The sequence below is a fragment of the Schistocerca nitens genome, chromosome 2 (assembly GCF_023898315.1).
Source record: "Schistocerca nitens isolate TAMUIC-IGC-003100 chromosome 2, iqSchNite1.1, whole genome shotgun sequence".
Classification (NCBI taxonomy): domain Eukaryota; kingdom Metazoa; phylum Arthropoda; class Insecta; order Orthoptera; family Acrididae; genus Schistocerca; species Schistocerca nitens.
Genome location: NC_064615.1, coordinates 725,990,021 through 726,015,039, shown reverse-complemented (window position 1 = coordinate 726,015,039; position 25,019 = coordinate 725,990,021). Strand labels below are relative to the sequence as shown.

At 40.0% G+C, this 25,019-nt stretch overlaps 1 long non-coding RNA gene across 1 annotated transcript; it reads right to left on the bottom strand.

Annotated features, from left to right (window-relative positions):
* Positions 1–1,952: 1,952 nt before the first annotated feature.
* LOC126234584 (uncharacterized) lies at positions 1,953–11,361 on the bottom strand. The gene is made up of 3 exons (XR_007544749.1): positions 11,275–11,361; positions 10,423–10,749; positions 1,953–2,204 (listed from the first exon to the last, which is right to left on the bottom strand). It is a non-coding gene; the product is annotated as an uncharacterized LOC126234584 (long non-coding RNA).
* Between the last annotated feature and the right edge of the window lie 13,658 nt (positions 11,362–25,019).

Here is a 25,019-nt window from a genome sequence, read left to right as displayed (position 1 = left end):
GTATATAGATAGTTCTCCATCCCAGGAATCGAGAATTTCGACGATTTTTGCCTATTATTCATGTCAGCACTGGCAAAATATGAAAATACATGACAGAAATGGCCCAATCTTTTGATTCCATTAATGTAGAATCTTAAATTTTTTCAACAAAAGGGAGCGATATAACTTAGTATGTGACATAAATTTCAGCTTGATGCATCTACCTGTTTCTGAGAGAAAGGGCTCTTGACAGCCGAGCCCAATGGACAGATAGACAACAATATGATCCAATAAGAGTTCTGTTTTTAACTATTGGAACCCTAAAAAGTATCTGAATTGTGTCAAATAATGAAAATGTTGTCAAATATTTTTTCATTAATGACTTCAAAAAATTGTTTATGTACGGGATCACCAGTAGCATCAGTAAATTTCACTGGAAGCTGTAAATAATTCACTGTGGATTATTAGAGCAAGTACATAAAATACTCCCCATTAATACTTTGAAACCAAAGAGTGCTCATTCAGTGTATTAATGAATTAGTAGTACGTAGTTACCAAACATGAGTTTTACTTTAAACATTGTTCCGCAACACTTTGGAAATGTGAAATAAAATTAACTGCTTCTTTTATGCTCTTGCTGCTTGTCTTAATCAACAGAGAGCTGCACTAGTAAAAAGTTCAGAGTTCAGTAGCGATGTCTTAGTGTAAGACGAAGCAGAGCCTCAAATTAATTATTTACTACAGCTACCATGCTTTCCAAATGTCACTACATTCTTTCCAACAACACAAAAAGTACTGTACAATGTTTATTTCAGACTGGTGTTGACAACACGATTGCACACTCTAAAGTTAAGTACCATATCCCAATGCTATTTTCATGCCTAAACACACGTGGCCTGTTAAACACGAAGGTAAACTTCTTACAGAATATGAGAACGACTATGAAACATGCTCTTCATGAGTAGTTATAACCAATGTTTGCTTATGCAATTAATTAATGAATTAGTATTACGACATTGTCAAGTCTTACTTTAAATAGTATTCCACAAAACGTCAAAAACTCTTAATAGAATCAACTGCCGCTTTAAGGGTAAATACAGACTGACATGGTCCCACATCATGTCAGGCACTGTGGGACCACATCAGACATGAAGCGCTTGGCCTGACGTATAGCAACGTGAAACAACTACTTTGTGTGCATTGCATTTCCCAACGGTTTGTTTTGAATCTGCAACCATGAATGTAGTCCATGTTTTTGCCATGGAGGAGGGAGGGAGGAGGAGGGAGGGAGGAGGAGGGAGGGAGGAGGAGGGAGGGAGGAGGAGGGAGGGAGGAGGAGGGAGGGAGGAGGGAGGGAGGAGGAGGGAGGGAGGAGGAGGGAGGAGGAGGGAGGAGGAGGGAGGGAGGAGGAGGGAGGGGGAGGAGGAGGAGGAGGGAGGGGGAGGAGGAGGAGGAGGGGGAGGGGGGGAGGAGGAGGAGGAGGGGGAGGGAGGAGGAAGAGGAGGAGGGGGGAGGGAGGAGGAGGGGGAGGGAGGAGGAGGAGGAGGGAGGGAGGAGGAGGAGTGGCTGCTCTGTGTATTGCATGTATTTGCTCGTCTAGGGAACAGGTGCATCCTGACAATATGGAGCGAGATGAATTTGGGGTGATGCAAAATTTAATTCCTCAACTAATAGAAGATGAAGAGCAGTTTAAGTGGTATTACAGAACGAAAAAAACTGAATTCTACCATCTGCTGTGCTTGGTTGGTCCGACAATAAACACCCCACTCAACTAAAGGAAAGCATTCCGGCTGAGATACAACTTGCAGTTTCCTTGACGTAAATGCTAACACATTATTTTATTATATATCTGGGAGGGAAAGAAATTATCACAGTGACAATTTGGAATATTTATTGATTTTCTTTTCACAAAGTGTGTTTTGTTATACATCACAAGAGTAATTACAAATTAGTAAAGTTTTATTGATGTTTCTCTTTCCAAGTGCAGGAAATTGTTGAGTCCCTTGAGCAGTCCAAGCTGTGTTCAGATTGCTGAGGAGATGGTGTTGTGGAGGATTGATGGAATTGATGATGGATTTGTATTACGAGTATTGTGGTATCCAGGGTTCACCTGAAATGAGCTCCCATGTGCAGCTTGCAATGCTGCCCCCAAAACAATGTTGCTCACTTCCATCTTCACTGTGGTTTGTTCATCAGGATGCCATTTTTTCACAGTTTTTGACAGGCTGGGGAAAAAAAATTCGCATTCATCATCCACATCGTTACCTGATTCAGCGGTTGCACTTTGAAGAAGTACTTAGGAGCGCAAGTGTTGCTTGCATTCTAACGCCACATTGTAGTTATGGCAAATTCTCAAGTGAACTATACTACATTCTCAACCAAGCCTGCCCATTAATAAAAAAAGAGAATTGAGTCACATGCTGTAACCCGAAACTAGATATCAAGTTCAGTCACTGAGGCTAGAGCAAAACCAAGATGGTATGAGTATGCTATGTTAAATGACTTGAGCAATAAAAAATTAAAAGAGGAGTTCAAAAAGTATCAGAAATACTATGTAGATATCCTAATTTCGGAAAAACAGGAACATTTTGAAAGTGTCATTCAGACCTCAAATAATATTTCCAAAACATCATAGTCACTAGTAAATAGAGAAATAGGTAAATCTTGGAAACATACAACTGAAAATCACTTAATGATAAACGGCACAATAGAAACTGATCAGAAGAAGATAGCAGATCTATTTAACAGTTACTTTGCTTGTGTTGGCTCCAGCAAAACAATCAGCTTAAAAATCATAATTACAAATTCAGAGGAACACCAGTGTCAGGGAGTATATTTTTGGCACCAACAAGTAAAGAAGAAATTATTAAAATAGTGAGTAGCTTAAAGAATACCCATGCAGCAGGATATGATGATCTTAGCCTGGACACTCTTAAGAAATGTATACATAAAATTGCATCACATTTATCAACAGTGATCAACTTTCATATGGAAGGTGGTATACTTCCAGATGAGTTGAAAATTGTTCGAGGTGTGCCTTTTTTAAAAAAGGAAACAGAAATCTAGTAGACAACTTTTGACCCATTTCTGTTCTTCCAATAATATCCAAAATCTTTGACAATGTAATATACATAAGAATCTGGAAATTCCTGGTATGCAAAAAAGTGATTTCTAAGGGGCACTATGGGTTTTGTCAAGGGGTTATCCACCATTACAGCAGCATCTAACATAATCGAAGGTGTCGCTCAAGCAATAGATAATAAAGAATGTATGTGGCATCTTTCTAGACTTACAAAAAACATTTGACTGTGTTGATTCAACTATATTGCTGGACAAACTGTGGATCTATGGCATTCAAGGCACAGCCCATAATCTGATGAGGCCCTACTTGACAAATAGGAAGGAGGTTGTGTCTATTAGCACTACAGAGGGAGCATACAAATCAAACACCACTGACATAAATTTTCATATTCCACATGGGTAAATATTAGGACCACTTCATTTTATTATTTATGTTAATGATATTCAGTCCATAACAAACCATGCTACAGCTATCGTATATGCAGGTGATACCATGTTAATATGCCACAATCCAAGCTATTCATGGCTCGAAGTGGAATCCAATACTGCAGCAGGCTTAATTCTGCAATATTTTAATGAAAACAAACTAAAATTAAACACAAATAAATCTGTCTATATTGAATTAGATCTTGGGAGGCAAAAAACTCATGAACCTAATTTTAATGGGTCATGAATATATTAAAAAATAATACTTGACCAAATTTCTTGGCTTGACATTAGATGCAGATTTAAAATGCTCTGATCATGTAAATGAAATTTGCAAAAAGCTATGTACTACCATATATGTCCTAAGAAAACTGACACCTTTTAGTAACAGCACCACTCTGAGACAAATATATTTTGCACTATTTGAATCTCATCTAAGCTATAGGACAGAGGTATGGGGATCCAGCAGTAAAGGTAATATGGTAAGTGTACTTATCTTACAAAAGAAGGCACTTAGAATTATGGGAAAGAAATGGGCCAGGAAGTCCTACAGAAATTTGTTTAAAGAATTTAAAATACTAACTGTTCATAATTTGTATGTACTGAAGGTAATCATTATGGCAGTAAACAGTGACAAAACACTTAATAAAGAAATACATGATCAGAACACTAGATGTAGAGAGAGACCCCACATCATCTCTCATAGAACAACACTTTATGAGAAAACCCCTCGTTATGCAGGCATAAAACTACTGAATTGCTTCCATCCTAATACCTCCAAATAGCCCATTACAAAACTAAAAAAGAAATTAGAATTATGGCTCCTAAAGAATCCCATATATTCAATAGATGAGTTTCTAGATTTAGTACACTCATATGATGGAAGACCATCTACCTAAAAATATATGTAGCCTTAGATCTTAGACCGTGTGACAAACTGTAAATATTTGAATCTCAGATCTGAATACTGTGTCACAAACTGTATGTTCCTTAATCTAGGTATTGCAATGATAAATTGTTTTTATGTATAGTCCATATATGTAACGTTGTTCTCTCAACTAAATTTAGAAAAGTTGTGTAGATAAAAATTCCAGGCAATAATATGTAACTCTAGTAAGTAAGGCTCTGACTTATCCAGAAGACTGGAATAAAAAAAAAAAAAAAAACTTTTATTTGTGTAATCAGTTGATGTTGGATCAAAAAATAAATAAATAAAGCATAATTGTAACCATTTCTTGTACAGATGACAATAAACATTTTTTTCCAACGTAAGGTCTTACAGTTTCGTTGAAGGTAGAGTAAAAGTCATTGGAGAATCTGACACATAGGCCATGGGATTGTGGATGGCCTCCGCCATTGTAGGGATTGCACTTTGCAATAGGTCGTTTCTTGGTGGGTTGGACTGGGAACTTCCTGACGAGACCATTTGTGAGTCTGTTTCATCAAGCGGACATAAGCCAATCTCTTCCCATGTTGTTGTTGTTGTGGTCTTCAGTCCTGAGACTGGTTTGATGCAGCTCTCCATGCTACTCTATCCTGTGCAAGCTTCTTCATCTCCCAGTACCTACTGCATCCTACATCCTTCTGAATCTGCTTGGTGTATTCATCTCTTGGTTTCCCTCTACGATTTTTACCCTCCACGCTGCCCTCCAATACTAAATTGGTGATCCCGTGATGCCTCAAAACATGTCCTACCAACCGATCCCTTCTTCTAGTCAAGTTGTGCCACAAACTTCTCTTCTCCCCAATCCTATTCAACACCTCATCATTAGTTATGTGATCTACCCATCTAATCTTCAGCATTCTTCTGTAGCACCACATTTCGAAAGCTTCTAGTCTCTTCTTGTCTAAGCTATTTATCGTCCACGTTTCACTTCCATACATGGCTACACTCCAAACAAATACTTTCAGAAACGACTTCCTAACACTTAAATCAATACTCGATGTTAACAAATTTCTCTTCTTCAGAGATGCTTTCCTTGCCATTGCCAGTCTACATTTTATATCCTCTCTACTTCGACCATCATCAGTTATTTTGCTCCCCAAATAGCAAAACTCCTTTACTACTTTAAGTGTCTCATTTCCTAATCTAATACCCTCAACATCACCCGACTTAATTCGACTACATTCCATCATCCTCGTTTTGCTTTTGTTGATGTTCATCATATATCCTCCTTTCAAGACACCATCCATTCCGTTCAACTGCTCTTCCAAGTCCTTTGCTGTCTCTGACAGAATTACAATGTCATCGGAGAACCTCAAAGTTTTAATTTCTTCTCCATGGATTTTAATACCTACTCCAAATTTTTCTTTTGTTTCCTTCACTGCTTGCTCAATATACAGATTGAATAACATCGTGGAGAGGCTACAACCATGTCTCACTCCCTTCCCAACCACTGCTTCCCTTTCATGCCCCTCGACTCTTATAACTGCCATTTGGTTTCTATAGAAATTGTAAATAGCCTTTCGCTCCCTATATTTTACCCCTGCCACCTTCAGAATTTGAAAGAGAGTATTCCAGTGAACATTGTCAAAAGCTTTCTCTAAGTCTACAAATGCTAGAAACGTAGGTTTGCCTTTCCTTAGTCTAGCTCCTAAGATAAGCCGTAGGGTCAGTATTGCCTCACGTGTTCCAATATTTCTACGGAATCCAAACTGTTCTTCCCCAAGGTCAGCTTCTACTAGTTTTTCCATTCGTCTGTAAAGAATTCGCGTTAGTATTTTGCAGCCGTGACTTATTAAACTGATAGTTCGGTAATTTTCACATCTGTCAACACCTGCTTTCTTTGGGATTGGAATTATTATATTCTTCTTGAAGTCTGTGGGTATTTCACCTGTCTCTTACATCTTGCTCACCAGATGGTAGAGTTTTGTCAGGACTGGCTCTCCCAAGGCCGTCAGTAGTTCTAATGGAATGTTGTCTACTCCTGGGGCCTTGTTTCAACTCAGGTCTTTCAGTGCTCTGTCGAACTCTTCACGCAGTATCATATCTCCCATTTCATCTTCATCTACATCCTCTGCCATTTCCATAATATTGTCCTCAAGTACATCACCCTTGTATAGATCCTCTATATACTCCTTCCACCTTTCTGCTTTCCCTTCTTTGCTTAGAACTGGGTTTTCATCTGAGCTCTTGATATTCGTCCAAGTGGTTCTCTTTTCTCCAAAGGTCTCTTTAATTTTCCTGTAGGCAGAATCTATCTTACCCCTAGTGAGATAAGACTCTACATCCTTACATTTATCCTCTAGCCATCCCTGCATAGCCATTTTGCACTTCCTGTCGATCTCATTTTTGAGACGTTTGTATTCCTTTTTGCCTGCTTCATTTACTGTATTTTTATATTTTCTCCTTTCGTCAATTAAATTCAATATTTCTTCTGTTACCCAAGGCTTTCTACTAGCCCTCGTCTTTTTACCTACTTGATCCTCTGCTGCCTTCACTACTTCATCCCTCAAAGCTACCCATTCTTCTTCTACTGTATTTCTTTCCCCCATTCCTGCCATTTGTTCCCTTACACTCTCCCTGAAACTCTGTACAACCTCTGGTTTAGCCAGTTTATCCAGGTCCCATCTCCTTAAATTCCCACCTTTTTGCAGTTTCTTCAGTTTTAATCTACAGTTCATAACCAATAGACTGTGGTCAGAGTCCACATCTGCCCCTGGAAATGTCCTCAATTTAAAACCTGGTTCCTAAATCTCTGTCTTGCCATTATATAATCTATCTGATACCTTTTAGTATTTCCAGGGTTCTTCCATATATACAACCTTCTTTCATGATTCTTGAACCAAGTGTTAGCTATGATTAAGTTATGCTCTGCACAAAATTCTACCAGGCGGCTTCCTCTTTCATTTCTTACCCCCAATCCATATTCACCTACTACGTTTCCTTCTCTCCCTTTTCCTACTACCGAATTCCAGTCACCCATGACTATTAAATTTTCGTCTCCCTTCACTACCTGAATAATTTCTTTTATTTCATCATACATTTCTTTAATTTCTTCATCACCTGCAGAGCTAGTTGGCATATAAACTTGTACTACTGTAGTAGGTGTGGGCTTCGTGTCTATCTTGGACACAATAATGCATTCACTATGCTGTTTGTAATAGCTTACCCACATTCCTATTTTTTATTCATTATTAAACCTACTCCTGCATTACCCCTATCTGACTTTGTATTTATAACCCTGTATTTGCCTGACCAAAAGTCTTGTTCCTCCTGCCACCGAACTTCACTAATTCCCACTATATCTAACTTTGACCTATCCATTTCCCTTTTTAAATTTTCTAACCTACCTGCCCGATTAAGGGATCTGACATTCCACACTCCGATCCGTAGAACGCCAGTTTTCTTTCTCCTGATAACGACGTCCTCTTGAGTAGTCTCCGCCCGGAGATCCGAATGGGGGACTTTTTTACCTCCGGAATATTTTACCCAAGAGGACGCCATCATCATTAACCATACAGTAAAGCTGCATGCCCTCATTAAAAATTACGGCTGTAGTGTCCCCTTGCTTTCAACCGTTTGCAGTACCAGCACAGCAAGGCCGTTTTGGTTAGTGTTACAAGGCCAAATCAGTCAATCATCCAGACTGTTGCCCCTGCAACTACTGAAAAGGCTGCTGCCCCTCTTCAGGAACCACGCGTTTGTCTGGCCTCTCAACAGATACCCCTACGTTGTGGTTGCACCTATGGTACAGCTATCTGTATCGCTAAGGCACGCAAGCCTCCCATCCAACGACAAGGTCCATGGTTCATGGGAGGGTCTCTTCCCATGTTCCATCATAATCTCTATTATTGGGGATTTCTTCCGTGTTTCTTAGAGTTTTTCCTGTTACGAGGGCTGGATTCAAAAAAGTCAATTTATCTTCAAATTTCCATTTGCTCAAACTCTTTGCTGCTTCACCTGATTTTGTGGTTCCACGGTGTTTAGCCTTGATCTACACATTCCATAGCTTACTCCAACTGTCTTTACATTCATTACTTAGAACAGAGAAATTAGTTTAGAATTGTATATTAGTCTTTAGTTATCTATTAGTTATACATTTATTCTCCTTTGGCGTCTAAAGACAATAAAAGGTCGCCTAGTTCCCGAAGGACAACATAAAGGTTAATACTTAAAAAATTGCGCTTTTTTTCACTGTTCACTGGGGAGAGACCGAGGAAAAAAGTAAAATTTTGCATATTGCATTTTTTATTACCTTCCTATAAACTTTTGTTACCAAACGAACTAATGTGTGTGTTCTCTGAAGTTTCCTAACACAAATGAAGTTAGTTTCTACAAAATTACATGTATTTGGTATTTGTAAAACTAATTTTAAGGCATCGGTGACCTGTTACTTTTGTGCCTGTTACTGGGGACGATAGTAACACAGATAGTTTACGAAAGTAACATAATAAGTTAAGCCACATTTTATTACCTAAAGGACTTATACAGTAACTTAAAGTACATTACCATTACAAAAAATTAACTAAACATCAATAAACTTCAATTCTCATTCGTTTATAATTATTATATTAATTGAAATAGCAATTAATAGCACTGAACTAATTCAGGTTTTATGAGTAAATGTTCAGTGAGTCAATAAAAGAGAAAAGTCAGGCATATCTTAGTCCTGTTCAGATTCATAATTGTGGCAGACTTAAATATCCCCCCCCCCCCCCCCCCCCCTCCTTGGGACAAGCAAAATGAGACCAACCACTACATTCCCAACACTGAATCCACTTCTCTTTGGGACGACTTTGACGGAAAGTCTCGACACATACAAGGCAGTAGCTATCATTGTCTGCCGATGACGATTATTCTGGTTTTTTCTGCTTTCGCACTCTTGGCCGGCTGCTTTTTAAATTTAGCTTCTTTGCCGCTTTTTTCGCCTGGGGACGGGCCTTTAGCTCTTCTTCTATAACCAGTTTCTCTGGAGTGTCGGTCAAAATTGCAGACTTTCTCCTTTTTCTTCCTTTTCTTGTTTCTTGCCTTGGAGCTGCTTTTGGTAACAGACGAACACCTTTGGGTGAAAAGGCTGCACGGAATGAAGCAGACCACTAGGTCCTGCATCACAGGCTGTGACATTTGAAAGTGTTTTCTCGGATATTGCTACTGGATCAGATGTCCTCCCAGCTTCAGATAGGTCACTAGAAATCGCTAATGATTCTGCTAAGGACATAGTTTGCATTCCATAATTGGAAGCTTGTGCTGGGCGATCAGTGACAGAAGATGGTGCAAAATCGATTTCACTGAACGTATTCCTATTAAATGGTACTACGCCTGTTCAGTGAAACCCTGCTGCAATGCTTTTGGGAGTTACAGCAAGTGGAAGTGCTTTCCTTAGAATTGAAGGGATGTCATAAATTGACATGGTCTTTCTCGGATGATTCTTGATCCAGTTGTCAGCAAAAGCATTTACCGTCTTTTTAAATGGACCAGAAACTGAATGGTCTAGAGGCTGCATCCTGTGTGTATAGTGCAGTGGGAATGACAGCATAACAGTCCTCTTGCTTTTGCAAAAATTCAGACTTCTGATGGATATATGAGACTCGTGATTGTTGAGAAGCAGTAAACATTTGTGTTCAGAAGTTGGCTTAGCAAATTTTACGAAATGGTGCAAGAATAACAAACAAATTCTTCCTCTTGCATCCAGCCACTCGCATTTCCTGCTCCACTGCAACCAATAGGACCGTCTCGAATAAAATGGCCATGATACCTCAAGTGTGGGAATACAAAGAGAGGTGGTGTACTGTTTCCCTGAGCGTTGATGGCAATACCAACAGCGACATTTCAGCCGACGTGATAGCTCCTACCTGCTTTATTTCCCGTTTAGCAACAATCCTGTTTGGTTTCTGAACAGTGGTGACACCTGTCTCGTCCATATTCCAGATGTCCATGGGCTCTCACTTATATCTCCCCAAAACGCTATCCAGGTTGTTGAAAAAGGCACTCACATTTGTTGGATTAAAGCTCGTTGCTCGAGAAAGACTTGTGGGTTGAGGCGACCGAATAGACAACTGGGGATTCCTCTTCATGAATGCTGAAAACCAGTCTGGACAAGCAGTATGATTGTCCACCCAAGTTGATGAAATTGGTATATTGTTTGTCGTTGCCAGTTCATGAGCTAATTTACAGATATCCTTAGGGAAAAGTCTGTAAAATGTCTCTGACGCCTTAATCACGTATTCAGTTACAATTTTTTCTTGTTCATCAAGAACACTCGTTTTACACTTCTATATCCAACATGAGGCATTGGTAACTCGTGTTCGTGGCATAATTCCCTGTAACGAAATAACTAAGTAAATAACGAGTCTTTTAAGTAATAACGAGTTTGTTCAGCAAGACACTGCAACTCCTAACAGTATCATACCTAATTTATTGTTCGCTAACGAAAAAAAGAAAAAAAAAGAAAACAGGGGACTTGCAGCCACTAATACTTTTTCAATAATGAGGACGAATTGTCCCCGACTACGCTTTTCTGTTTAATTGACATTTTAGGTACAATCTATACAAGTAATGAAAAAGTTGATAATGGTGGCATAAAACTGAGTTTCACATAGTTTAATTATTACAGTAGACTTACGTTTACAGCGTAATGCCACTGTTATCACAAAACTAAGAAAATTGAGAAAACGTATGTGAGACACTGAAAAAACGTTTTACTGCGCCACACTCAACACAGACTCTACAATACTGGCCAACAATTGGTAGGCAGTTGGGAAATATGAAGGGAATACATTGTTTGAATCACATGGTTTTCGGAGCTACGGTACATACTTTCTTACTTTGGTCCCCGGTCTCCCTACCTGGCAACTGGAAATTCTTACAGAACATTGGGTTTTTCTTTTCGGATTGGACTTTCAACTACTGTGTTGGAGGAATAGTTAAGGGGCTCCGGAACGCCCTATACTTGCAATGTTAAAATAACTCTTATAAATTACATCCTTCCTCACAAAGTATTTGAGGTAGGAAGTTGAACTTCTTACAGATTATTTATTGGAATATGGGCTACAACTTAACACAGGCATTTTACAAAATTTTAGTTCAGTTATTAAAGATGATTTTTTTCAATTGTAATGAAAATTCACAACATTTTTTTGCAATTTTTTATTTATATATTCAAAAATATACAGTTTTTTGGGAAAAGGCTGTGTTAAATTATGCAGAAGGTACTGTGTAACATTTACTGAAAGTTTGAAACAAATATGTTTGGAAGATCCTTAGAAAACATGTAATTAGTATGAGAAGATTAAAGTTTTGGGAATCGAGCGACAAAGATTGGATTAACTTTTTAGTGCATTCCAGGTCCATAGGATGGATTATCTTCATCCTCTGCAAACTCCTCCTCCAGCTTCCTCTTGTTCCTCCTCCTGTTTACTCTTGCTTGTATTTCTAGACTCTTTACAGCCCTGTCTGCAGCCCGAAGGCGTTCCTTGTCTAAAGCAAGCATCGCTCGTACCATGTTAGAACCTATCTTCATTCCCATATTTCTAAATACCTTGCACCTTACAATGTTGCCATCATCGAAAGTCGCAACAGCATCATACACACCAAAGTGAAGTGTTTCTATTCCAACAAATACAGTCTTGGGGATTCTCGACCATATAACACTATTTACACTTTCATTGGGGTTTTGAGTTTTTCCGTGAATACACTTTTTCAACAGTTCAGGTGCTGCTAAGTCTCTGAAAATAGGTTTTATCACCTCCATTATTGCATGAGGCAGACTATGCTTATGAGTGTACACTACACTAGTTAGCAATCCTTTGTTATATTTACACCAACTGTCTTCTTCTTTGGGACACAAGCTATGTTGGGGATTTTCATCGTCTTTATTGTTTACAGTAATGACACATACCTTTGGCTTTCCAACATTTCTCCTTTTCTTAAAAGCCTTCAGAGGATTTCTAATAACTTTACTTTTACTCATTATTATACTTCAACAAAACAGAGACTCAAGAAACAGAATTAATTACGAATATTTTCGAGATAACGACAGAGTAAATAAACATGAAACAATCGACAATCACACCAGCGATATATATTGAACCATCACAGGTTAGCCACAACACATACTTTATCTCACATCACTAAAATGTACCTGATGAACACGGACGTTGATAATAACACCATTTGACAGCAGTTTAACAGCGCTACAGTGGGTCACGCCCATGTAGAACACATTTAAAAAAAAATTTAAAAATAGTTGTAGTCTTCGGAATTGAATAAATTATATATCTATTAAAAGGGAATAGTCTTCAGATTCAGATAACGCAAAAAAGTAAAAATTGAACTTTTCATGATTTTGAGCCTTTCTGGAGCCCCTTAAAGAGCGTTGCAAGGTAATTTGGAAAACTCTACAACTGATTTACATGCCAGAACCAAACAAAGACTAATGGAAATAGATCGCCAAAGATTACGATGAGAAGGGGAATAATCCACACTGCATAGTAACTTTGGACGCAAGCACGTTCAAATCTTATGTCCAGCTGGTGCTGGTTCATGTACTATAACTACAAAGGCACATATTCCATTGTTTTATTGGCTTTGGTAGATGCAAATTACAAAATCACGCTTTTTGACGTTTGAGCTTACGGCAAAAGTAGCGATGGATAACTTTTGAGCGATCTGAGATGGGGAAAAGATCTGAAAGCAACAAATACGACATTCCACAAGACAAAGAGCTACTAACAGCAACAGAGAAGTTTCCTAGTTTTGATTTCGATTTTGGGTGTTATTTTTAGTTATAAATTCACATAATCTAATTTATATAATAAATATATGTTACATTCATATCTGGTTTTATTTGATATTAATTGATACTTTTTTCCTATCAGTATCAAATATAATGCCTACTGAACTATTATAAATTGTAAAAAAAGAACAAACTAATAAAATATATGGAAAAATAGCTGTTTTCACTAACCTAGAACGCCGAGTTTTTCTCCTATTTCGTCCCAAGCCTCTTTCCTTTAATACTAGTTATGATATTCCCGGTTTGTAGGGTTATACAGCACTGGATTTGACTGAATGTACTCTATCAACATCTCCTCCATCTTCAGATAATAATTGGAAATGGTACAGGAGAAATCACTTGACTCATCTGACGCCTTCCGACTATTGACGAAAAATCTAGATCTTTTGATAATCTTCCCACGAGTTATAAGGCATGTTGCGTCAGATTGTATCATCCAACACATTCCCACATTACGTCAGCTCAGTATAAACATATGCGCACAAAACCCTGTAGTGCATTTTCATATCATGCACGTTATGACGTGAGCCCACGTGTTCCCATGTCACTTCAGAGTAATCTGTATTCACCTTAAGCTTGCCGTTACCAATGGCTGGCGACGTTCAACGTTCGATCTGAGAACCAGACTTGGTTTAAGACACAATAGTGCCTCCAGTTAATTATTTAACACATCTATAATGCTTGTCAAATGTGTCAATGTTCTTCCAGTGTCTCAAATGTCTGGAAAAATACGTCAGTAGTGCTAGAAAGTGCAGTGTTTATGTCAAGAATCGCAATGTTATTCCACATATTAGCCAAATTAGTGCTTAAAACACTATTGTCAACCATAAAGTAAGTACTCCAATGCTATTTCCATGCCTAAATAGTTACAAATAACACGGTAAACTAATATTTGACAACAGAAGTTAGGCCTAAGGGATCAATTTTGTAAAACTAATCTGAATAGTCTTATAACTGCAGAAAATATGTGTTAGCTAAAATATAACACTTATCAGACAATCATACAACCAAATAGATTGCCTGATTTATTGGAAGAATGTTATTAAGTAGGTCTTCACTTGTAGTCTCAATACACCATGAAATTAAAGATTTACACATCTGCAAGAGTTTCTGAAAAGTAATGCCTCTGAATTTGGATGTGAAAACTCTTCAAGCTTTTTAAATAATACAAATGTTATTCACATTCTATATCTTTATTCTCCATGCAGTTTTCTACCGCTAAAGAACTCTGAATCGTTGCATGTAACATGGCTGTGAGTGACACAACGAAGAACAGCGTGCTGTAAACGATTTTCGAATTCGAAGAGTTCGTCCACACATGTAGCACCCTTTGATTCAGCATGACAATGGCAGAACACACACAAGTGCTCTGACATTTGCAACAATCTAATGCCCCATTCAAGTTTCATCTGTTTCCATAAATTAAAGATCACCTTTGTTGGACTTCACTTCGATAGTGATGTAACAGTACAAGCAGCGGTGAGGTTGTGAATCCATCACCAAAGTCAAACATTCTACAGTGACTGTATCAACAGCCTGAGTCTCTTTGGGAAAAATGTGTTCGTTACTAGGATGACTACGACGAAAAATAAATATACAGAAATGAATAATAAAGTTTAAGAATGTAAATGACGTTTATTTTAAATAAAAAGCCTTAAGAGTTTTTACATAAAAATATTCGGAGGCATTACTTTTCGGCATGCCTTCGTCAATTGTTCTCAAGGGACAAAGATCATGTCATACCCTAAAAAAATATAGTCTATGTTATTGAATGACAGTTATTGATTTTATTACTAAGTGACTGAGGGTTAGTAAAGATAATGTAAAGTAACAAGTTTCGACAAGGTATGGAATATTTACCAATCATAATTATGGTGTTTAAACTCTTTAAATATTTATGGAGTGTATTGCCCCTAATCAGCTATTAAATAACACTAGCTTGTAATAAATATACGTGACCTGAAAACGCACACACACACACACACACACACAACATAGACAAATGACAAACAAACTCAGCAAACAACATTTGAGAAATATGACTGTGTAGGCTTTCTTCATGTAATAATTGATAATATCCTTCTTGGGTCTGCAGCTGGATCATACAGTCATCTTGAAACAATATTTTCACAGTCCACCAGGTTGCCATCTTCAGTTGAGATGCAGTTACAAGAACTCTCCAGAACTGAATTCAGACTGTGGGCGCTGCTCCTTTATATGCCACGGTATGTCAGGAGCACATGCAAAGAAATCGTCTTATTTGTCCTCTAGCACAAATAAAGATGTAACACCCCAGTGGTGGAAGCTGGAAAAATCGGTAAATCACTATAAACAACTATTCTGATTGCTGAACAAGAAGAACCATTGTTTTTTAATGTCTGATAAAACATGGTTCTAAATCTTATTTAAAGCCCTTGTCTCTGTTTATAAGATTGTCAGATAGTCAAATTTCATGGCGTTCTTTTAAAATGCAGTCCCAATAGCAAGATACGGGGGCAACCATTTGTGTCTCTTCATACAACATTTTATGTCCCTTGCTAAGAAAGTGCTCCACTGCTGCAGATTTCTCAAGCTGAAACAAATGTGTGGTGCTACTGCTCAACATATTCGTCCTGAATGGTTCAAACTGTTTGAACAATATAAGCTTTCCCACAATGGCAGGGAATTTTGTAGGCACTGCGTTTCTTCAATACCATATGCTCGTGGTATGGCCACATTGGAGAGAAGCTTTTAACTGCTCAAACAATCCACAGGTGTACTGCCGGTCCATAGTGTCCAACGGGCACAATATTTCGGCGACCAGACATGTCAGCATCGTCAGGTGCGCTGACGAACTGAGCTCCTGAGGGAGGCGTTCTCTCCGCGGTCCGCGCCCGCGGCCGCGCGTCAGCGGTCGCTGAGAGGCTGGCGTCGGCGTCTGTAGTGGCGTCGGTGTACTGCCTCGCCCGCCCTGGTCGCTCGTACCCCAACAATTCGACAGTCACAGAGCACTGTTTGTCCGAAAATCACGAAATGGACTACCAACATACCAGGGTCTTGGCACAGACATCTAAATACTGGGAAAGCGTCGTTAGAGAGGCTATCGAAATTCGTACCAGGGACGGACTCATCAACAGAGACTGCGGCTATAACCTCATAAATGCATGGAAACCAGCACTGAGTCTAATTAAAAAGAGGCTCAGCAAAGAAAACGAACGAGCGACCAGGGCGGACGACGCAGTTACACCGACGCCACCACAGACGCCGACGCCAGCCTCTCAGCGACCGCCGACGTGCGGCCGCGGACCGCGGAGAGAACGCCTCGCGGGGGAAGGAGATTTAGGACGGCCGCCCGCCCCCAGGAGCTCAGTTCGTCAGCGCACCTGACGATGGTGACTTGTCTGGTCGCCGAAATATTGTGCCCGTTGGACACTATGGACCGGCAGTACACCCGTGGACTGTTCGAGCAAGAAATACGCCAGGAGAAGTTGAAGAATCACCAGCTTTTAACTGTTTCCTACATCATTCTAATTGCTTTCAACCTGGCATCAGGTTTATGATGGAGGATGGAAAGGACTGAAAGCTTCTGTTTCTAGAAGTCTTGGTTTACAGAAAGGATGATGGAACACTGAGACGTAGTACTTATCGAAAGTCCATGCACACAGACCATTGCCTGCATGCATTGCACTGTCGACCATCTTCCAATGCACAGTGGCATGCAGACATTGGCAAGAAGAGCTTATGCCATTTCAGATGCAGAAAGATTGACATAAGAGGTGCATCATCTTAAAGTTGTGTTCAAGCAGAATGGCTATGCGGACAAACATATGCGTCATGCTTTCGATTTTGAATCTTCACGGGAACCATTAGAAATATAGGTAAATTGGTGGCATTCCTACCTTTTGCTGGAACATATCTTCGAAAATATAAATAATTTTATATAGGTATGGGATCAAAGTGTTTTTCATCTGCTAACCAAGTTTAGAGTTCTCCCTGACCCAGTAAAGAATGACTTGGAATTAAGGAAGCCCAGTGTGTACAAAATCCCCTGCCAATGTGGGAAAGCTTATATTGGTTAAACAGTTCATACCTTTCAGTTCAGTATGATGATCAGACAATTTGTCAGGAACATTTCTCTCATAAACTCTTTTCTTCAACGACCTTTAAGAATAACAATGAGATAGTAATTCTTATTCAACATCAAGGTGAGTTAGCTCTTACAAGCAACAGTTTCCCATATTTGGAAGGAAGATTTGTGACTATGAAGAAGGATGGTAGTAGTAGGGCACATTTCGTTTGTGCAGGTGGTGTACATTCACGTGCAAGAATTTGTTCAGGGACAAACCTATTATAATGGTAATTGATTTATGATCCAATGGAGGTTGATTTAGGCCCCCTGTGTATAATCACCTTTCTGAGAAGCCCTTTCCACCCCTAACCCTCCTCCTCTCCCTTGCCTCTGGGAAATCCTCAACCCTACACCCTGCCCCTCACTGATACAAGCACACTTTTGATAGAAAATTAATTGACTAATTAATTAAATTTATGAATTAATTAATCCCTTCCTCTCCTGGGATATCACCCAGCCCTCCCCTCACCTACCCCCACTTCCCACTCCCCACCAAGAAAAACAATGGTGGGAGAATCGATCTGTCTGTGCAGAGCTGTTGGTGCAGAAGGTGCAAGTATCATCCTGTCTAGGAACTACATGTCCTAATTATGTAATCACACTGCTGCAGAATAGAGGGTTGTCTTGTCCGAAAATTTTCGCATCTGTGTTCACCTTGATTTGCAGAGATTGATTGAGCTAGTGCACAATCCCACCACCAGAGGATGTCCCACCCGTTGCTCCCTCCCTCTACATACCTGCTAGAAAAAATTGGTGGGAAAAATCGCTGAGCTGGTGGACCGGAAGGATCACATTGCAGGAAATTCAACTACATTACAGGAGGTATAATCATATAGTATTTACTTATATAATTAAATTTGTGGAGCTTGGATCTCTCTTTTATTTGGTTGGATAAGCTCATCATTCTCTGCCATTCTGGAAGATGGAGGTCTTGTAATATACAACAAAAAGAATTAATTAAATTGGGAAATGCTCAGTCTGTGCTGAGCTGTTGGGCTCAAGGTGCAAGTATTATCTTGTCCAGCAACTACATGCTCTAATTATGTAATCCCACCGCTGCAGATTGGAGGTGTTGTCTTTTTGGAAGATTTTCGTGTGTGTGCTAATCTTGAAGTATAGGCATCGATTGAGCTATTGTTCATGTCATGTAAGAAGGCAGCCCAATTTTCAACCGTTTTGCACATCCCCTTCCACTAGCCATTGGCGGCCAATAATATTCATTCTCTTTCCGAGTGGCTAGCAGAGAGTTACAGCTAGACAGCGAGAATCTTGCGCCTACATGCTGCATTGTTGCCGCACTTTGCGACAACCTAATTATTCATTCAGTTATCCATTTCTTTGTTTCCTTTTTTCCTTGCAGCAGTATAGCTGTCAATGTGTATCTTGTAAAAGTTTAAGTGCGATTAAAAAAAAGTCAGATGATGGCAATAAACATGAAGTGCTTCACAAGCAGGTGAGGTGGATTATTTACAGCATTTATGACTTTTTTAAATGTGAATTTAAAAGCAAGTCTCCTGCTATTGACACTGGAAAACACAAGAACGGACTCCAGAACCATGTGGTGCCAGCAAGAGAACTGTAAAGAGAATTGTAAAGGGAAATGTCAGAGCTGTCGGAGCCACAGAAACAGTTGGTTTTGTGTCACCTGGAAAGCACTGAAGTTGCAAAGAACCTGTAACATAAATGGATAGTCTTAACAACGATGTTTTACAGTGCTCCATGTGAATGATGAATGCTTGACATAACAAAAACGTGTTACAATTATGCGTGCTTCTATGGTAAGCACTTCGTCAAGGTAAAGAATTTTAGAAGATGTTGGTTCCAGATATGTTAAGAAGAGAGTTTTTAGTTCAAAGAAGTGACCTAGATGCAGCATGAACTATATCCCATATAAAGATTCACAATACAAGAGAAGGAGTAGTTAACCAGAATATTACCTTGATGAAACATGGGTCAGTTATAACCATTCCAAGAAGATGTGCTGGAAAATGAGTGATGGTACTGGCGGTTTTAAAGTTCTCATAAGTATTGGGGCAAGGCCATTCTACACCAAAGTACCGTTATCCAAGATGGCGGCGATGACGCCAGTTGATGGCGTCATCCAAAATGGCGCCCGTGACGTCATCAGATGATGCAGGTAACGTTATCTAAGATGGTGAGAAAGCGCCATGCTCCCCTGCCATGCCTCCCCTGGCAGGAAGTTCAAATTCCATCAGGACAATGCATCACACCACAGTTACCTCTACTAACCTAAAAAAAGGCGGCAAAATAGTTTATAGTGCTCCACAAGCAGGTGAGGTGGATTATTTACAGCATTTATGACTTTTTTAAATGTGAATTTAAAAGCAAGTCTCCTGCTATTGACACTGAAAAACACAAGAACGGACTCCAGAACCATGTGGTGCCAGCAAGAGAACTGTAAAGAGCTAAAGAACTAACCTAAGTCATCTGACTGCCACCTCATCCTAGGAACTGGTGATAAGTTTGAATTTTGGCTGTGAAATAGGTCAATTGGGGCATCTCTACTAGCCTAAGAGAATGGCAGGAAAGAAAGGGCACTAGAGCTACCTCCACTAACCTAAGTCACCCGACCGCCACCTCTTATTAGGCATTGCTGGGAAATTTGAATTTTAGAGGGAAGATAGGTCAAATGGGCTATCTTTACTAACCTAAGAAAATGGAGGGAAGGAAAGGGCACTTGGGCTACCTCCACTAACCTACGTCATCCTAGGAAATGGTGGGGAGAAAAGCTGACCTGTGCTGGACACAAGTCTTTATTTAAACAATTTCATGCAGTACAGCCATCCAAGGTGTTCACCACAAGGTTTGGACTCCAACTGACCTAGTACACAGTATTGTCACCAGAGGGTGCTGTCCTCCAAGATTATGGACATGACGTCAGCTGATGATGTGAGTACCATCATCCAAGATGTTGGCAAGCAGTGTGTTCACCACGAGACCCAAGTGGTCTAGTACACAGGGTACCACCACCAGAGGGCACTGTCATCCGTTCCGTGACGTAATCCAAGATGGCAATCTAGGGTGGGGGAAAATGGTGGGACCCAATAGGAACCCTTAATCTGGTCATGTGCTAGACTTCAGCCAATAGGATGCTAGTATCTGGTGACGTCATTGTAGGAGATATAGGCAAGGGTCAGCAGCTCTGGGACCTCAGTCTTGTTCAGTCAGTCAGCAGCAGCACAAGAAGAAGAAGAACAATGAAGTGTCAACAGCAGTCGCACTCCAGCAGAGTCATGCACAACAGGATTAAATGGAAAAGCAAGCATCCCATACCACTTCTTTCTCTCTGGTTAGCGCTATTATTATTATTATTATTATTATTAACCATATTCAATGTTTTTGCATCTTGGTCCATGTCTAACGCTTGTTCAACAGGGTTGAGCGCCAACATGCCAAGCTCTGCTGCCCCGTCCAGACCTGCAGCAACCTCGGCTGCCATCTTGTCAGGACCTGCAGCAACAGCCTCCAGTGTGTCTGAACCAGCAGAGGCCATATGGGATCCAGTAGCGCACATAGCCCACTTGATGGAGCAGAACAAGGAGTTGCTGTTGTCCGTCCCATTCATTGATTTGTGTGATGAGGACACGCGATCTGCCCCCAGCACATCGAATGCTGTCACTGGTGGTGTTAAACAAGAAGATGGAGGTCAGTACTGGTCAACAACGTATGATCCATCCCAGCAGAACATCCCTGTGATAGTGCAACCACAGAGTGGTGGATAAGAAGGCATCAAGTGCACCAATGCTTTTCACCTCCACATACAATTTATCTCCCAGTGGATCGAAACGTGTGAACATTGCTATAGAAGTGCATCATGTCTGGGGTCTCCATGTGAGAATGGAGATTGAAAATGTATCCAAGTGTGTTAAAGTGCCAATTTCCGAGTTCGACTAGGATGAAATATGTCGTGCAAAGTGCTAAATCAATCAGCAGATGACTACAGATTATTATCCAAATCGTTCTCCCCCAGACATTTGCCTTACTGGCGTGACATTTTTTACTACAACAGTGTATGATGACTGTGCATCATGTGTGAAATCGGGTGACAACTATGTTTATCTAAGACATGCTTCAGTTAGGAAGAACAGAATTCTCCTTCCTGATAATATACAAGCAATTATTGTAGGTCCATCCAATTGTGGGAAGACTAATGTTCTCATGACTCTGCTAACACATGTAATGGAGTCCGATTTAAACATGTTTGTGTATTCTCAAAAACGCTGTTTCAACCCAAGTATCAGCTACTGCAGGAGATATTGCACTGTGTAGATGGTGTTACATACACGACATTCAGTGAAAGTGGTGATATCCCTCCACGTGATAAAGCAAAGCCAAACACCGTCTTCATATTTGACGATGTTGCTGTGGAAAACCAAGACCAAATTCGAAAATATTTCTGTTTCGGTCGTCATATGGTTGCTGATGTATTTTATCGAAGCCAAACATATTCCAGAATCCCCAAACAGTTGGTTTGGGACAACGCAAACCTTATTATAGCCTTCAAACAAGACAACCTGAATTTAAAAAACATTTACCAGGCACATGTCGGAACTGACAGGTCGTTCAACGAATTTGTAAAGATATGTGCTGAGCGCTGGAATCATTCACAGTATGGGTTTCTCGTTATTGATAAAACAAGAAAACTGAGTTATGGTAGGTACAGGCGAAATTTTCAAGAGTTTTTACATATACTAACCTCTCTTAGCGTGCTATACAGAGTGGTCCATTGATAGTGACCGGGCCAAATATCTCACGAAATAAGCATCAAACGAAAAACCTACAAAGAACGAAACTCGTCTAGCTTGAAGGGGGAAACCAGATGGCGCTATGGGTTGGCCCGCTAGATGGCGCTGCAATAGGTCAAACGGATATCAACTGCGTTTTTTAAAAATAAGAACCCCTTTTTTTTATTACATATTCGTGTATTACATAAAGAAATATGAATGTTTTAGTTGGACCACTTTTTTCGCTTTGTGATAGATGCCGCTGTAACAGTCATAAATGTATAAGTACGTGGTACCATGTAACATTGCGCCAGTGAGGACGGTATTTGCTTCTATATACATTACCCGTGTTAAAATGGACCGTTTACCAATCGCGGAAAAGGTCGATATCGTGTTGATGTATGACTATTGTGATCAAAATGCCCAACGGGCGTGTGCTATGTATGCTGCTCGGTATCCTGGACGAAATCATCCAAGTGTCCGGACTGTTCGCCGGATAGTTACGTTATTTAAGGAAACAGGAAGTGTTCAGCCACATGTGAAACGTCAACCACGACCTGCAACAAATGATGATGCCCAAGTAGGTGTTTTAGCTGCTGTCACGGCGAATCAGCACATCAGTAGCAGACAAATTGCGCGAGAATCGGAAATCTCAAAAACGTCGGTGTTGAGAATGCTACATCAACATCGATTGCAGCCGTACCATATTTCTGTGCACCAGTAATTTCATGGCGACGACTTTGAATGTGGCGTACAGTTCTGCCATTGGGCACAAGAGTAATTACGGGACGATGACAGATTTTTCGCATGCGTTCTATTTAGCGACGAAGCGTCATTCACCAACAGCGGTAACGTAAACCGGCATAATATGCACTATTGGGCAATGGAAAATCCACGATAGCTGCGACAAGTGGAACATCAGCGACCTAGGCGGGTTAATGTATGGTGTGGCATTATGGGAGGAAGATAATTGGCCCCCATTTTATCGATGGCAATCTAAATGGTGCAATGTATGCTGATTTCCTACGTAATGTTCTACCGATGTTACTACAAGATGTTTCACTGCATGACAGAATGGCGATGTACTTCCAACATGATGGATGTCCGGCACATAGCTCGCGTGCGGTTGAAGTGGTATTGAATAGCATATTTCATGACAGGTGAATTGGTTGTCGAAGCACCAAACCATGGCCCCTACGTTCACTGGATCTGACGTCCTTGGATTTCTTTCTGTGGGGAAAGTTGAAGGATATTTGCTATCGTGATCCACAGACAACACCTGACAACATGCATTAGCGCATTGTCAATGGATGTGCAAACACTTCTGAAGGCGAACTACTCGCTGTTGAGAGGAATGTCTTTACTCGTACTGCCAAATGCATTGAGGTTGACAGACATCATTTTGAGCATCTATTGCATTAATGTGGTATTTACAGGTAATCACACTGTAACAGCATGCGGTCTCAGAAATAATAAGTTCACAAAGGTACATGTATCACATTGGAACAACCGAAACAAAATGTTCAAACGTACCTACGTTCTGTATTTTAATGTAAAAAACCTACCTGTTACCAACAGTCGCCTAAAATTGTGAGCCATATGTTTGTGACTATTACAGCGTCATCTATCACAAAGCGATAAAAGTGGTCCAACTGAAACATTCATATTTGTTACGTACTACACGAATATGTAATAAAAAATGGTGGTTCCTATTTTAAAAAAACGCAGTTGATATCCCTTTGACCTATGGCAGCGCCATCTAGCGGACCAGCCATAGCGCCATCTGGTTTCCCCCTTCAAGCTAGACGAGTTTCGTTCTTTGTAGGTTTTTCGTTTGACACTTATTTCATGAGATATTTGGCCTGGTCACGATCAATGGACCACCCTGTATATATATATTTTTACACTCACACATACACACACACTCACACCACACGTAACACTCACAACCAATAATTACACTATGATAAAAGAGTCATACTATTTGATACATAAACCCCCCACCTCATTCACGCACTCATTGTCTATCTCTCAATCAGAGTCCCCCACCCGTACTTTCGCTTCAAGTAAATAGTGTGAGTATGGGAGGGTTTCCAGCCCATCCTCACAAATGACGCTTTTATCGTCATGAGGAGACCAACCGACTTTAGATTGCAGTACAGTGTATACCTCGTGACCTCGCGATCGAATACTAGTTAGCTGAATGATGTGCGGAGTAGTGCTTGAATGCTGCGACCGTACAGGCAGTGCAAATAGTCTTCCACTGTGAGGGCGTGAGATGCTGCACATCTAACAAACCTTTGCGCGCCTCTGGGCGCCCCCGTCTATTATACGATATGCATACATTTTGGACCTCAATCCCGCAAACTCTACAATCGGTAAACATTCGCCTCGTCTTTCATGAGACAGTTAACCTTCTTGTTCTTAGGAACAATACCATAAGGATTATCGGCCTCCTAAGAATGCGTGTGGAATTCTTTACTGTGGCACCTAATTATTTCATATGGATCACAGTTCTTGATCCAGTAGATAAAGCTGTCTGTATCCATATAAAGCAACTTTCGTTCTACGAAATGAGGTCTCGCAAAAAATGTTCAAACATGTGTGAATTCCTAAGGGACCAAACTGCACGGGTATGCTAACTTGATTCAACTGCAAATTCGTTCGTTGAGTCTTCCATCTGAATATGAAAATGTATTTCATAAAGGAAATGATTGGAAAATTATTTACACCTTTATTTCTCTACTTCCATATGATCAATACTTTCTACAGTCATATCACTCAAAAGGTTTTTTTTTCCCTTCTTAATTTTTTCACATCGGCATCTTGCTGTTCGCCTTCCAAGTATACATAATCTTTTGCATAGAATCTATGGTATTGTTGTTGTAAACTGAATTTTTTCGTTGTGTCCAAAGGTTTGGAACACATTAATAGAACACTAAA